Below are 12,772 nucleotides of genomic sequence, written 5' to 3'. Positions count from 1 at the left end.
GTTGGAGACATTAGGGAAAGAGAGACACGCTGATATCATTAACCATTTCAATGTTGTTTTTCTGCAATAGTAAAATGGGCCGTCAGACTCAGCAGGGGGAGAACCTCTATGAGACATTAGAAAGGAAAGTCCCCTCTGACATATCTGACTCATCAAGCAATAGAGACACCTGCAGCTGCATTCCCTAGGCTCAACAGAGGGAGATGCCGATCAGTACAGGACAGTTTCAAAATATGCACAAACCCTTGAAGTGTTTCAGTGAACCCTTAAAAGACTACTGTAGGGGGGTAGGGGGAAAAAGAGTTGAACTTACCTGGGGCTTCTAATGGTCCCCCGCAGATGTCCTGTGCCTGTGCAGCCACTCACCAATGCTCTGGTCCCCGACTCTGGTTCACTTCTGGAATTTGTGACGTTCAAGTCGGAAAACCACTGTGCCTGTGCGGCTGCGTCCTCACCCCCGCTGACGTCACTGGGACCGCTCAGTACAGTCTGCGCCTGCGCAGTATGCTCCCGGTGACATCAGCGGATGCAAGGACGCGGCCGCACAGACATAGTGGTTTTCCGACTTTAAAGTCGCAAATTCCAGAAGTGAACCAGGGACCGGAGCACTGGCGAGTGGCTAAGGACATCTGCAGGGGACCGTTACAAGCCTCAGGTAAGTTCAACTCTTTTTCCCCCTACCCCCTACAGTAGTCCTTTAAAACACTCTTCTTCGTGTAAAAATATATTCAAACCCAAGAAATCTCCTTCAACTACTGATCGAGTTCTGCTTCTTTCAAAATCTGACACTGAACACACAGTCTTCAGACATAGCTAACTCATTGCATTATCCCTATTTCATTCGTTCATTCGTCCTCCCCCCCAAACAGAGGGATAATTACATCTATGGTAGTTTTCTTTGCTGCACATGTACTTAATGAAATATTTATGCCCCACCTCTACTCTGGTAGAGATGATAATTTTTAATTCACTTTTCTTTCTGAACCGTTCCCAACTGTTATATGGGGAGAAAATAAAGGAAAATATTCCCTGTTTTTTACAGTTGATTTTCCTACATCAACCACTATTTTGCCTTTATTCCATCTTCCTTTTTCCTGCCCTCTTCAGTGAATAAACGTGACGGAATGTTTCTGCATTTAAACATGGCCATAGGCATTTTCCTGCTGATATCCAGGGACGAAAATACAATTTATGCTCCTAGTAACTGTGTGTGGCACTGTGGCAGTGAAGATACATCCTTGTTTTTTCTTGTTTTAGAACTATTATTATTCTGGAGTCAGCCAGGTAGTCTTCTGTCTACAATGTCCTATTGACACAGTTTAGTCTGGTGCTGTGCGCAGTGCATACGAGTGAAATGACAGACAAATACCCTTGGGATCCTCAGGGCAATGTGCCAAGGCGGTAAACAAACCTTGCCTAAGCAACATCTGCAGTAACTATGAATGCCAACACTTATATAAATGAAGAATTGTGTTGAAAATCATGGATCGGCCCTTTTTCCCTCTCATTCAGTACAACCTAAAATTAAGAGTGTTGCTAGGTTTTTAGGACAATGGGTATAACAAACAAGCTGCAATGTTGAAGGTCAAGCAACTGTCCATAGTGTCTTGTGGGTATAAGTATATCTCTGCTCTCTTTCTCCCTCTTCCTAATGAGCCCATTTGCAATTAACTTTATCTCCTGAGTTTTCTAGTAGGTGATATTTTCAAACTTGTCAATAAAATGTCTTTTAAACCACCAGCGAGCAAGAAAATACTCAAAATAATGTTGATAGTACTTATTCACCTACTTTTTGGTACGTTTGCAATTGCAGAGTGCTAAAAGGTTACTCTAAATCAAACATGAAAAATTATCTCCTAGGAGAAAATGCAGGAAAAAAAGTGAATTGCTTATGTTGCAAAATTCTTTAATGAGTGATAGTCTGGGTCTGATTTTGTGGGTCACCAGAGGGGTTGCAGTTGTTTTTGGTACACACAACAGTGTCAACTCATGTGTAGGCATATAAATTGGAATGGTCTCATTCATCTATTAGGCTGGAATCAGCAGCTTTAATCACAGGGACTCCCACATATAAGCCGGTGTTGCCTTGGGATGTCCAGTATCTAGACTAGCTTGTATTTAATCTGATCTGGACCATGCTCATCTCCTATCATGAGCACGGCTGTGCCTGCGCAAGTACGGTCGCCCCTGCACAGTAAGCTGAGCCGCTCATCAGGGCCAGTTTTAGCAACAGTGGGGCCCCAGGGCAAAATAAACCTGGGGGGTCTCCCAACAGATACCCCAGAACAAAAATCGGCATTAAGGGACGTTTTTTGCAGCTGGTATAGTCAGGGTGTGAAGCCCCAATCAGTCGGAGCTCCACATTCTGGCTATCCCAGCCTGCATGGAGGACAAGGGGTTAAAAAGTTTCAGGAGGGGGGACCCCACATAATTTAAAAAAAAAAAATTCCCACACTCTAAACAAAAACATAAAAAAAAATAGGAAAAAATGCCAGGGATCTTCATACAGCCATATTGCTGCTGTATAGCGATCCCTGGCCAAAGCGCTGCAGCTGCAGAGTATGTATGGACCTCCTGAAAACCTCTTCAGGAAATTCATTGCTCTTTCTTTTGATACATGTAAAATTACACTACTGTTAGGTTTGCTACTAAAAGTGACATTTACCGCATGTAAAAGTATACTTTTTTCCTTTGAAACTTTAAAATCGATTTTCTCAAAATCTATAAGGTCTTTTTGAAAAAAAAAATTCCTCTTATTCCCAATGAGCCCCTTAACACATCCTGCAAATTTAGGGTTTCTAGCATTTAAGGTGGATTTGCTATTAACCGTTAAATTCGGTGGGTTTTTAAATGTGTATTTTTTTCCTTTGAAACTTTAAAATCGATTTTCTCAAAAACTATAAGGTCTTTTTGAAAAAATGTTTTCCTCTTGTAGCCACTGGGGGCCCCTACAGGCTCTGGGGCCCTGGGGCAATTGCCTCCTTTGCCTCTATGGTAGCGCCGGCCCTGCCGCTCATGCACAAGCAACTCCATTCTACTGCACAGGCCTGCTTCCGTAGCTGCAGGATGGCTGCACTTGTGCCAGAAGAAGAGCGTGGCCCCGATCAGCTGGAGAGTCCGGGGCAAAGGTGGAGGATCAGAGGACAGCGAAGGAAGCCTCATTAGGATTCAGAGGTTTCCCTCTCCTTAGGTAAGTATGCGTTCCTGAACCCAAGCTTCACCACGGGTTCTCTTCAAGATGATCATACATGTATAGGATTGTTTAACAATGGCCAAACAATAAATCAACTGGCTCCCAATGAGAAACAACTAAAAAATCCATCTAAGTATTAGAGTGTGTAAATGTCATGGAATGATCATTTAAACCATTGCTGTGTCCTAGGTAATAATTCCACTGCTGAAAATCAGTTTAATTAATGAAAGCATTTTTCTATGTAGCTATGGTTTTTAATTTGAAAAGGGTATTTTCAACACGTAATTCTGTTGTATTTACAAGTATTAAAGAACCATGTGATATTTTAACACCTCTTACTCCTTCCCATCCCTCAAAGAAGTAGAGCATATCTTGTTTTCTATGTGGTCACTCTACACTAGATCCAGAATAGAAGTAAGAAATAAGAGAAGGAATGAGAAGAAGCCTTCTAAAACGAGACCCAGCTACTAACCCAACCTCTCTCATCCTGAGGGCTGGGGAAGCCTCAATAGGATCCAGAGGCTTCCCCCACCCCAGGTGAGTACCCCCCAGGGGAGGTTTTTCTCATTACAGGTTTTTTTTTAAGCGGGATTGTCATCATAAAAATCAAATTTCAACAGCAACTGATCTAAGTGTATTAAGTGATAAAGATGCTAATCCTGCATTCAAAACTTTTTCTGCTTTTATGGTTTGGAGTTATCACATACCTTAGGAGCACTGGCCCTTTAATTGCTATTGTCAAACAGTTGCATGCTGGGGGGTCTTTTTATCTATAATATATTCCTCCTCTTCCCTTTATTTCCCCCCTCATTCTAATGACATAAGACAGTGCACTTCGTAGTATAGACCTCAGTGGGAGTGTCTAAAGACTCTGGGAGGAGGGCGGGTAACGAATACACAATTGGCAAGAGGAGAAAAAAGGGTGGAAATGATGTCAAGAGGTCAAAGTTAACCAAGATGGAAGCTGTCTAGAATAGCATTCTCTGCTTTTCCTGTATAAAAATCATAATGTGGACAGTGCAATACAGCTGTTATGTAAGTAGAACTAGTATTTATCTACTTATATATGTTTTTTATTTCTAGGTTACCATTGGTGTCACTTGTTCTTTATGCAAGATATATATGTATTGTTATATGAACTTATTCTGTTCAGTAGACCAAACTGCAATACCGGCACTCCACTGCAATGCAGCAATCTGCAAAATCACAGACTATGATACATGCCATCAGCACTTTCAAAATAACATCCATTTGTTAAACAAATCGCAAGTAACCACAAATTATGTTTATTTTCTTATTTAAATTGTTTAGAAAGTTGAAATGTCGACTCCAATATTTGACCCTCTTAAGCTGGAATTGTGTTCTGACTCAAGTATAAGGCTACCCAGCAAATCTAATGGCTGCACTTGGCGATCAGGAAGAATTAACAGTTGCACTTGAGGACCAGGAGGGGTGAATGACTGCACTACATACAGTATTGCAGCCATTAACTCTTCCTGTCCTTTAAGTGCAGCCAATATCTCCTTCAGACCCTCTAGTGCAGCAATTATTCACTCCCCTTTTTGCAGCCCAGAATCTGTCCCCCTGCCCCTTTCCTTGTTAATTGTTGTGGCTAGGACTTTCAGACCTGTGTTTTCTTGTCATTTCCTTTATCAAGAAAGTGTCACTTACCACTGGGTAGATTGCTGCAAATGGTAATGTCACTAATAGTATACATATTACTCAGTGTGCTCAGTGTTGCTCGTGACTCGTGTTTAAGTCAACCCCTATACTTTTATTTAGTGAATCAGACCTAAATGTCTAGACTTATAGTCGAGTATATACAGTAGTTGTGATTTTACAGGAAAACTGAAGTTTGTCTTCCTTCAGAATGCTGCTTTCTGACATCCAATTATAAACATTTAATCCTATTTGGATGTTGCCAGCTGTTCTTCACTTCTTTTATTTATGAGACTGTAGTGTTGGCCTTGATGTGCTTCCAAAACTAATTAACACCACAAGGTATGCTGGCAGATCACCAGTTACCTAAGTGTGCAGTGCTGGACCTTAGCCCACTTGGAATTCTAGTCTTCAACCATCCACGTGTAGAGCCAGCTTTGAGCTTACATGGACATCTCACACAGATAAACACAACATTGGAAAATAGCTTGAATAATTGTATTTCTTATGTGCTTGGCAGTATCTGGACAACAGGACAGTAATCAATGTTTCCAATGGGACTCCTAGACTTCCTTATAAATATGTTGTTTGGCTCAGGTGCAATTATTGCACTGATCTAGTACAGTGGATGATAAATAAGATTGTTAGACATGAAAAGAAGTGATACGCAAGTGTTAGCCTTGGGAATTGTACCTGAGGGGAAATAAACCTCACCGGTCATTTAGTGATGTCCTTAGAGCATTATGAAATCCTGTTAGTGATCTCATGGGGATATATCCCATCTGAATTCCAGTATTCCTGCACAGGGTACTGTTTATAAATTAAATACTGTCTTGAAGAACCCAAATTGAGTAAAATAATAAAAAGAAAAAAATGAAAACACATACATTCATATAAATGTATTTGCAGAAGACCCAGACTGACAACTGAAGCAGTTACTGGGGCTGATTGCAGCTGAATGGCAGGAGGTCTGCAAGGGACTCACACGTGTTTATGGGGCTGGAGGAAGCCCCAGGTAAGTATGAATTATTTTTATTTTATGATATCTGGTTCACTTTAATGCTTATATAACATACTATATATAAACTCGGTGGGAAATAAATACTTGGTGGGAGTCCTCCAAGGCTCGGTCCTTGTCCCCCTACTGTTTTCCCTATACACATCCTCCATTGGCAAGGTTATCTCCTCCATGGGTTTTAACTATCATCTGTATGCAGATGACACCCAGATCTACCTCCACTCCCCTGACCTATCCACCACTACCATGGACAAGGTCTCCTCCTGCCTATCAGTCATATCCTCCTGGATGTCTGCTCAGTTCCTGAAACTAAACCTGGACAAAACGGAATTTATGATCTTCCCAACCTGGCCATCCCTGACCCTACCAGATGTGAATGTCACTGTTAACCATACTACCATTCGCCCTACCTCTGCAACTTCCACCTCCATAACATCTGCAAGATCCACCCTTTCCTGACCTCGGTCACCACCAAACTCTTCATCCATGCCTTCATAATTTCCCATCTTGACTACTGCAATGCCCTTCTGTCTGGTCTCTCTATTGCCCCGTTGCAGTCCGTCATGAATGCAGCAGCCAGATTGATCCACTCCTTCCATCGCTCTACCTCGGCGGCTCCCCTCTGTGAATCCCTCCACTGGCTTCCTATCAAGTCGAGAGTCAGATTCAAGATACTGTGTCTGGCCTACAAATCTGTCCAACAAAACCTGCCCAATCTACATTTCCAATCTCACTCAGAGGTACACACCTAGCCGCTCACTCCACTCACTATAGTGCATTAAGGCTGCTTTCACAGTGGGACGTTACAGGCGCATGTTAGAGCAGCCTGTAACGCAGCCCACCGCACAGTAATGAAAAATCAATGGGCTGTTCACAGTGCCCACGTTGCGTTACATTGTAACGCTGCACGTTCTGGGAAAGTGCAGCATGCTGTGCGTTATACTGGGCTTTAGCTGCGTTAGACTGCTTGCACTTGCTCTGTGACTAGCCACATGGCTAATTCATATTCACTGCACTGTGGTGACCTAACCTGGACTCCTAGTGTTGTCCGGATCATGAATGAATCGTTCATTTGATCCGGATCTTTTTTGTGAGTCGAATCATCCGGATCACCACAATGAACGATTCTTTTCACAGTGGATGTCTGTCTGGAAGAAACAAGAACATACAGAATGTACAGTGCAAGGAAAGTCGTGTCCTGCTAGTCATTTCACCCCCAGTCTGCTTCCCTAGTAAAATGATTCAAATGATTCGGTTCAAAGATCCAGCTCTTTTCAATGATCCGTTTCGAATCATCCGAATCCTTGAAAAGATCTGGACTTCCCATCACTATCCCGGAGCAGCTGTTCTATCAGTATAGATAGAACGAAAACAGCGCACGAAGAGCCGCATAACGCAGCTCAATCTGACGTCCAACTTCAACACCACCATACGTTGCGTTAGGGGCACGTTATGTGACCTTAACGTCCCCTAAAACACAAAGTCTTGGTGTAAAAGAGGCCTAAAAGCGTATTTATTTATTGCGTTAAAAGAATAAAACTTATTAAATGTAAGAGGATCTGAGGAAGGCGGAGTCGCCCCGAAATCCGTAATGGTGCTGCTGGCACGCATATAATAGGCCCCACCCACAGCCACCGCTGGTCACTTCCTGAATCCACGGAGGCCTGGATGCCTGCATCGCTCGCCACGAAGTGCGCAGGATTTCAGCATGAGGCGGAGGGGAGCCTACCTTTAGATATATATGCTTGTACCTTCTTACATCTAGTAAGTTTTATTATTTTAATGCAGTAAATAAATATGATTTTAATGTACTATAGAGCACTCCTCCCATGTATACAGATACTCCACTCAAGTCCAGAGGGTTGTTGGGAGCAGCACTTAGGTGTGTTTTGCCATTGATATCGTGACTGTCCGTGTGCCTAACTACTTGGATCTCCAATTCTCAGAATTCTCCTGTGTTTGTCTTTACTAAGGATGGTCAATTAGATGCACATTATTTTGAATTGTTGCAGCATTATGTACATTTTGTATGCACATTTAGGCAGCTTGAAAATGAACCAATCATATCCTGCTGGGGTAAAATTTGATTGGTCCATTTTCAAGCTCCATTAATTTCCATATACAATGTGCATAATCCTGGATCAACTCGAAATTATTTGCATTTCATTCATGTGGACTGATCCTCACATCTTGGAGGATGCTGGCATGCATACACAGCAGCTGGAAATAATCACATCCATCTCAGTAACGGTTGACAACTACGCAAGGTACCTTTTCCAATGAAGTATATGGTGACATTCAAAGAGAAGACCAGGTAAACACCAAAATAACCATAGGTCATGCATATTTATGTGTAATACAGCTTGTTAAAATATCTAGAAGCAAACCTGAAGCAAAAAACAAAAAACTTTATGATATACTTAATTGTATATGTAGTATGGATAATGAATAGAACATTAGTAGCAAAGAAAAGAGTCTCATATTTTTGTTTTCAGTTTTTTTTTACAACATTGCATCATTTTGTCATATTTGCCGTTTACAATCCACACTCTGTATTTTAAATAACAAAACAAAGCAGAAATAATGACCCTTTGAACTTTTCTGCAGTTAACCTTAATCTCAACCTTTCTTTCACTATTTCTTGGTTGTTTGAGTGCTTCAGAAAACAGTACTGTATCCAACCCAAGTAGTGTCAAATAGCTCATAGAAGTTTATTTGCATAGATAACAACTGATGTTTCTTAACTCTCTCTGCACTGGAAAACAATCTGAGACTCTTTTCTTAGCTAATAACGTTCTATTTCTTAGCTGTACTACATATACAATTCATTGTCTCATACAGTAAGTTTATTTTCACTTTAGGTTTGCTTTAAATACATAACAATGATTTGATATGATAATGGTATTTTTTTGTTTTCTTTTGAGAAATGTAGATACACTTGAAATAGAAAGTCTAGCTCTTGGAAGGGAGAGGAGTACACTGTGTTTTCACACCATTAGCGACTGCAAGCAGAACAAGGGCAGCCTATCAGTTTGAGTTAGTTATTCTGTATCTGGGTGAGATATGACAAGCAATAAATGAGAGAAAGAAGCACTAAGGCAGAGCTATGAAGCAGAGCCCGCTTATGAAAACAAATATCTCCTGCTTTCTATATCATTTTCTCTCCGTCTCCTCCTCCTCCTCCCAGCCTGAAAGGGAATATTTTCATATCAACAAATCTGTATTCTCACTCTGGAAAATGTTCCGTGATTAGCAGATTTTCACCATGATCAAGTATAACATTCCCAGCTATGACAGTTTCAATGATCACATTTAATGGAGTGCACAGAAAGTAAATCAACACCTTTCAGGCCTCCAAATCTAACAAGTACATCTTACTTTACACAGTGTTCATAAATTCCTCCAATAAACACTGCAAGGAAACCTAAAGAAAGAGAATTATGGAGGACGCCAATGTGTCATTTCTTTTAACTCAAACCAGTAGCAAAGATAAACTTATGAGATAATGAATTGTATGTGTAGTACAGCTAAGAAATACAACATTAGTAGCAAATAAAAGAGTCTCATATTGTTTTCCAGTACTGGAAGAGTTAAAAATTGCAGTTGTTATATATGCAAAAGAGATCCTCTGAGCTATTCAGCCCACTGGGTTAAATACAGTCCTGTTTTCGTAAGCCAATAAAATGGCTCAGACTGCGGACCAAAGGGGAGCCCCTGCTTCAGATTCAAAGATGCTTTGACTGGGCTCCTATGCGCACTGTAATTACGTGACAGAATTTGTAGTGAGAGGCGTCAGGTGATTAGCGGCGGTATGGATATTTACAGGGGTGACCGGCAGAGCTACGTGGGGGGCTTCTAAGATGTGAGGCGACCCGATGGGGAGCTCTGGGGTCTCCTTATTAAAGGAGACCCCCAGATGCTAATGCTAGGTACACACTATGAGATTTTCTAGCCGATTTACTGTCAGATCAATTATTCCCAACATGTCTGATCTGCTTTCCGATCGATTTCCGAGCATTTTCCAATCAATTCCCGGTCACTTCAATAGTAAATCGGTTGGAAAATGCTCAGAAATCAATCAGAAAGCAGATCGGACATGTTGGAAATAATCGATCTGCCAGAAAATCTCATAGTGTGTACCCAGCATAAGGCAGAAGATGGCGGTGATGTTTGGCGGGTGTGCGCATGTGTGGGAAGCAAGGCCAAAGTGCTGAAGGACAGCATCACAGCGTAAACCTCACTCCCTATCGCCCGGTAATAGGGAGCATCGCTCAGGCTTTCGCCTGAGTAATGCTCCCTAACGATCGGCCATTGGGCGAGGGATATGGGCAATAGGATTTGCCTGTAATCCTCGCGTGATGGCAAGGTGATACATAGCTCGCATCTGCAAGCTACTTATCACCTAGAATAGGATATGGCCCATAGTGTGGTTTCTAAACTTAAAATATGACAGAATTATGCAATGTTATTTATAAAATAACTGAAAATAAAAATATGAAACGCTTTTCTTTGCTATGAATGTTCTATTAATTATCTGTACTGCACATACAATCCATTATATCATAAGACTTTTTTTTATTTTTTGCTTTAGGTTTGCTTTAAGAAATGCTGCTTACCTGGCCTTGTATTTATTGTTTTCCAAATACTGACTCAAGATGAGTATGCAAATGGATTGCTCCAAGTCCCATAAAGGGTATCTGAGTACCACCCTTTGTGGTACTCAGATTCACGTTCAATCGAACACAATGCCCACTCCCAGCTCACCTGGTTTTGGCATCCTGCTATCATCCAGATCTCCAGTGTGCTTCACCCCCCCCCTCCCCTCCCACACACACACTGAATATAGGTGGACACTCACTACTGATGGGCTATTGTAAGCTTGTATAAGAATTGTGGGAATGCACATGCTTGCTGGGCTTCCCTCTGTTCATTAGCAGGAGGGGATAGAAAAGCTCCAGAAAGGGGTCACACGGTAGAAGGAAAGTTCATTTTACATAATATAAAGAACAGCTTCTTTATGCATTGTCAGTAAACACTTGTTGAGTGCAGTTCTTATCTTTGACCTTAAAGAGGAACTTTCCTGAACATGAGTTGATGAGTAATATTGCGTATGTTTTACAATGTTTTTTTATATATGATTTATTATTATTATCGATTGTGAAATATTGCCTCACCCTGATTTATATTCCTAAATGTATCGGTGATGCTGGCACTTTTTTGCTGGCAACATGAATCACTGTGAGGTGTTCCCCCCCGTCTAGTGAGTAGGAACATCACCTGATCTCCCAGTAGTTTGAGGCAGCAGGGTGTGTGACTTCCTAGTCTAGGCTACACATCACTAGGAGGCTGGGGTTAGGGCCCTTTTATACTTGATGCGTTGCTATGTATTGTGTTGCATTTCAATGCATTTTTTTTCCGCTCCCTTGTGAAAAAACTTCCCTTTCTCAGCATATAGTGTTGGAGGCATTGCCACTGGACTGCACATTAGTTTTCCTTTCAGTTACAACTGACAGCAACTGATATAGTGTAAAAGGATATGATATAATGGATTGTATGTGCAGTACTGATAATTAATAGAACATTCGTAGCAAAGAAAAGCGTTTCATATTCTTATTTTCACTGTGGGCAACATACCAATTATGCAGCAATATATAGATATAAGAATCTGTTCTGATGCAGAAGCCAAGATAATTAAGATACAAATGGGTAACCTGAATAATTTATTCTGTTCTACTATATATACTTTAAGCCACACATCAGAAGCAGCTGAAGAGCTTTTGTAAATCAGCTAATTTATGTACAGATTAAACAATATGTTAATTTTTTACATAATCAGGCAGTAAATTAACTCAAAACTTTGCTTGTTGGTTTTAAATATTAGAAAAAATTCTAAAGAATTCGATAAACCAAGGATGTTTTTGGAGTCTTCTTTTTTGTGATGTGCTTCCCCTTTATCCCTTTTAGGCGTTTACTAAAAATGTGTTCAAAAAGGAATTCACTATATAGTCAATATATTGAATGTACTAATTGCATTGCGTTAAATATTGATATTATATTGTACTAACTTAAAGGACCACTCTCGCGAAAATCTTAAAATTTTAAATACATGTAAACATGTACAAATATGAAGTATGTTTCTTGCAGAGTAAAATGAGCCATAAATTACTTTTCTCCTATGTTGCTGTCACTTACAGTAAGTAGTAGAAATCTGACATTACCGACAGATTTTGGACTAGCCCTTCTTCTTATAGGGGGTTCTCAGGATTTTCATTATTTTTAAATGCACTTGGTGAATGGCAGTTGCTCTGTCCAACTGCCAAAAAGTGTGCAGGGAGGCTGGTCAGCATCTTTGTATAAATCTTTTTCAGGGAATGTCTTTATAAAGAATAAAGGCCGTGCTGAGAATCCCCTATGGAGAGATGGACTAGCCCAAAACCTGTCAGTAATGTCAGATTTTTACCACCTACTGTGCGTGACAGCAACATAGGAGAGAAGTAATGTATGGCTCATTTTACTCTGGAAGAAATGAACTTCTTATTTGTATGTGTTTTAAATTTTAAGATTTTCGCGACAGTTCCTCTTTAAGACTGAAAGTGGTTGTAAATAAGGAACTGAACGTACCTGTCTGACCTGTCCAGTTAATTGGCTTTTGTATTTACATAGAATAAATTGTTCTACCACTATACAATAAATATACGTAGACGTAGTACTAATAAGCTAAGTAATTTTTGTAATAAAAAAGTATAAAAAAAATCTAGCATATAGTCTGTGAGCTAGGAGGAGAGAAAGATGGATCGTTTAACTAGGACAAAATGTCCCTTATCTGCTTCTAACTAAACAGAAGAAACAGAGCCATTAAATCAAGGGGAGGTGAAATAAAAGCAGAGTGGATATAATGAAAG

At 40.6% G+C, this 12,772-nt stretch overlaps 1 protein-coding gene across 2 annotated transcripts in view; it reads right to left on the bottom strand.

Moving 5' to 3' along the window:
- TRPC5 (transient receptor potential cation channel subfamily C member 5) overlaps window positions 1-12,772 on the bottom strand; it is a 490,145-nt gene that overhangs the window by 260,846 nt on the left and 216,527 nt on the right. The window contains exon 1 of one of the 2 annotated variants that reach the window (XM_068251110.1): window positions 11,148-11,220. The exons of the other annotated variant lie outside the window; for it this stretch is intronic. The gene's annotated coding sequence lies outside the window, so the exon portion shown is untranslated. Of the gene's footprint in view, window positions 1-11,147; window positions 11,221-12,772 lie in introns of those variants that run through there. 2 annotated transcript variants of the gene reach the window in all.

Source organism: Hyperolius riggenbachi, chromosome 8 (assembly GCF_040937935.1).
Source record: "Hyperolius riggenbachi isolate aHypRig1 chromosome 8, aHypRig1.pri, whole genome shotgun sequence".
In the NCBI taxonomy this organism is placed as follows: domain Eukaryota; kingdom Metazoa; phylum Chordata; class Amphibia; order Anura; family Hyperoliidae; genus Hyperolius; species Hyperolius riggenbachi.
This window is presented reverse-complemented; position numbering and strand designations above follow the sequence as displayed.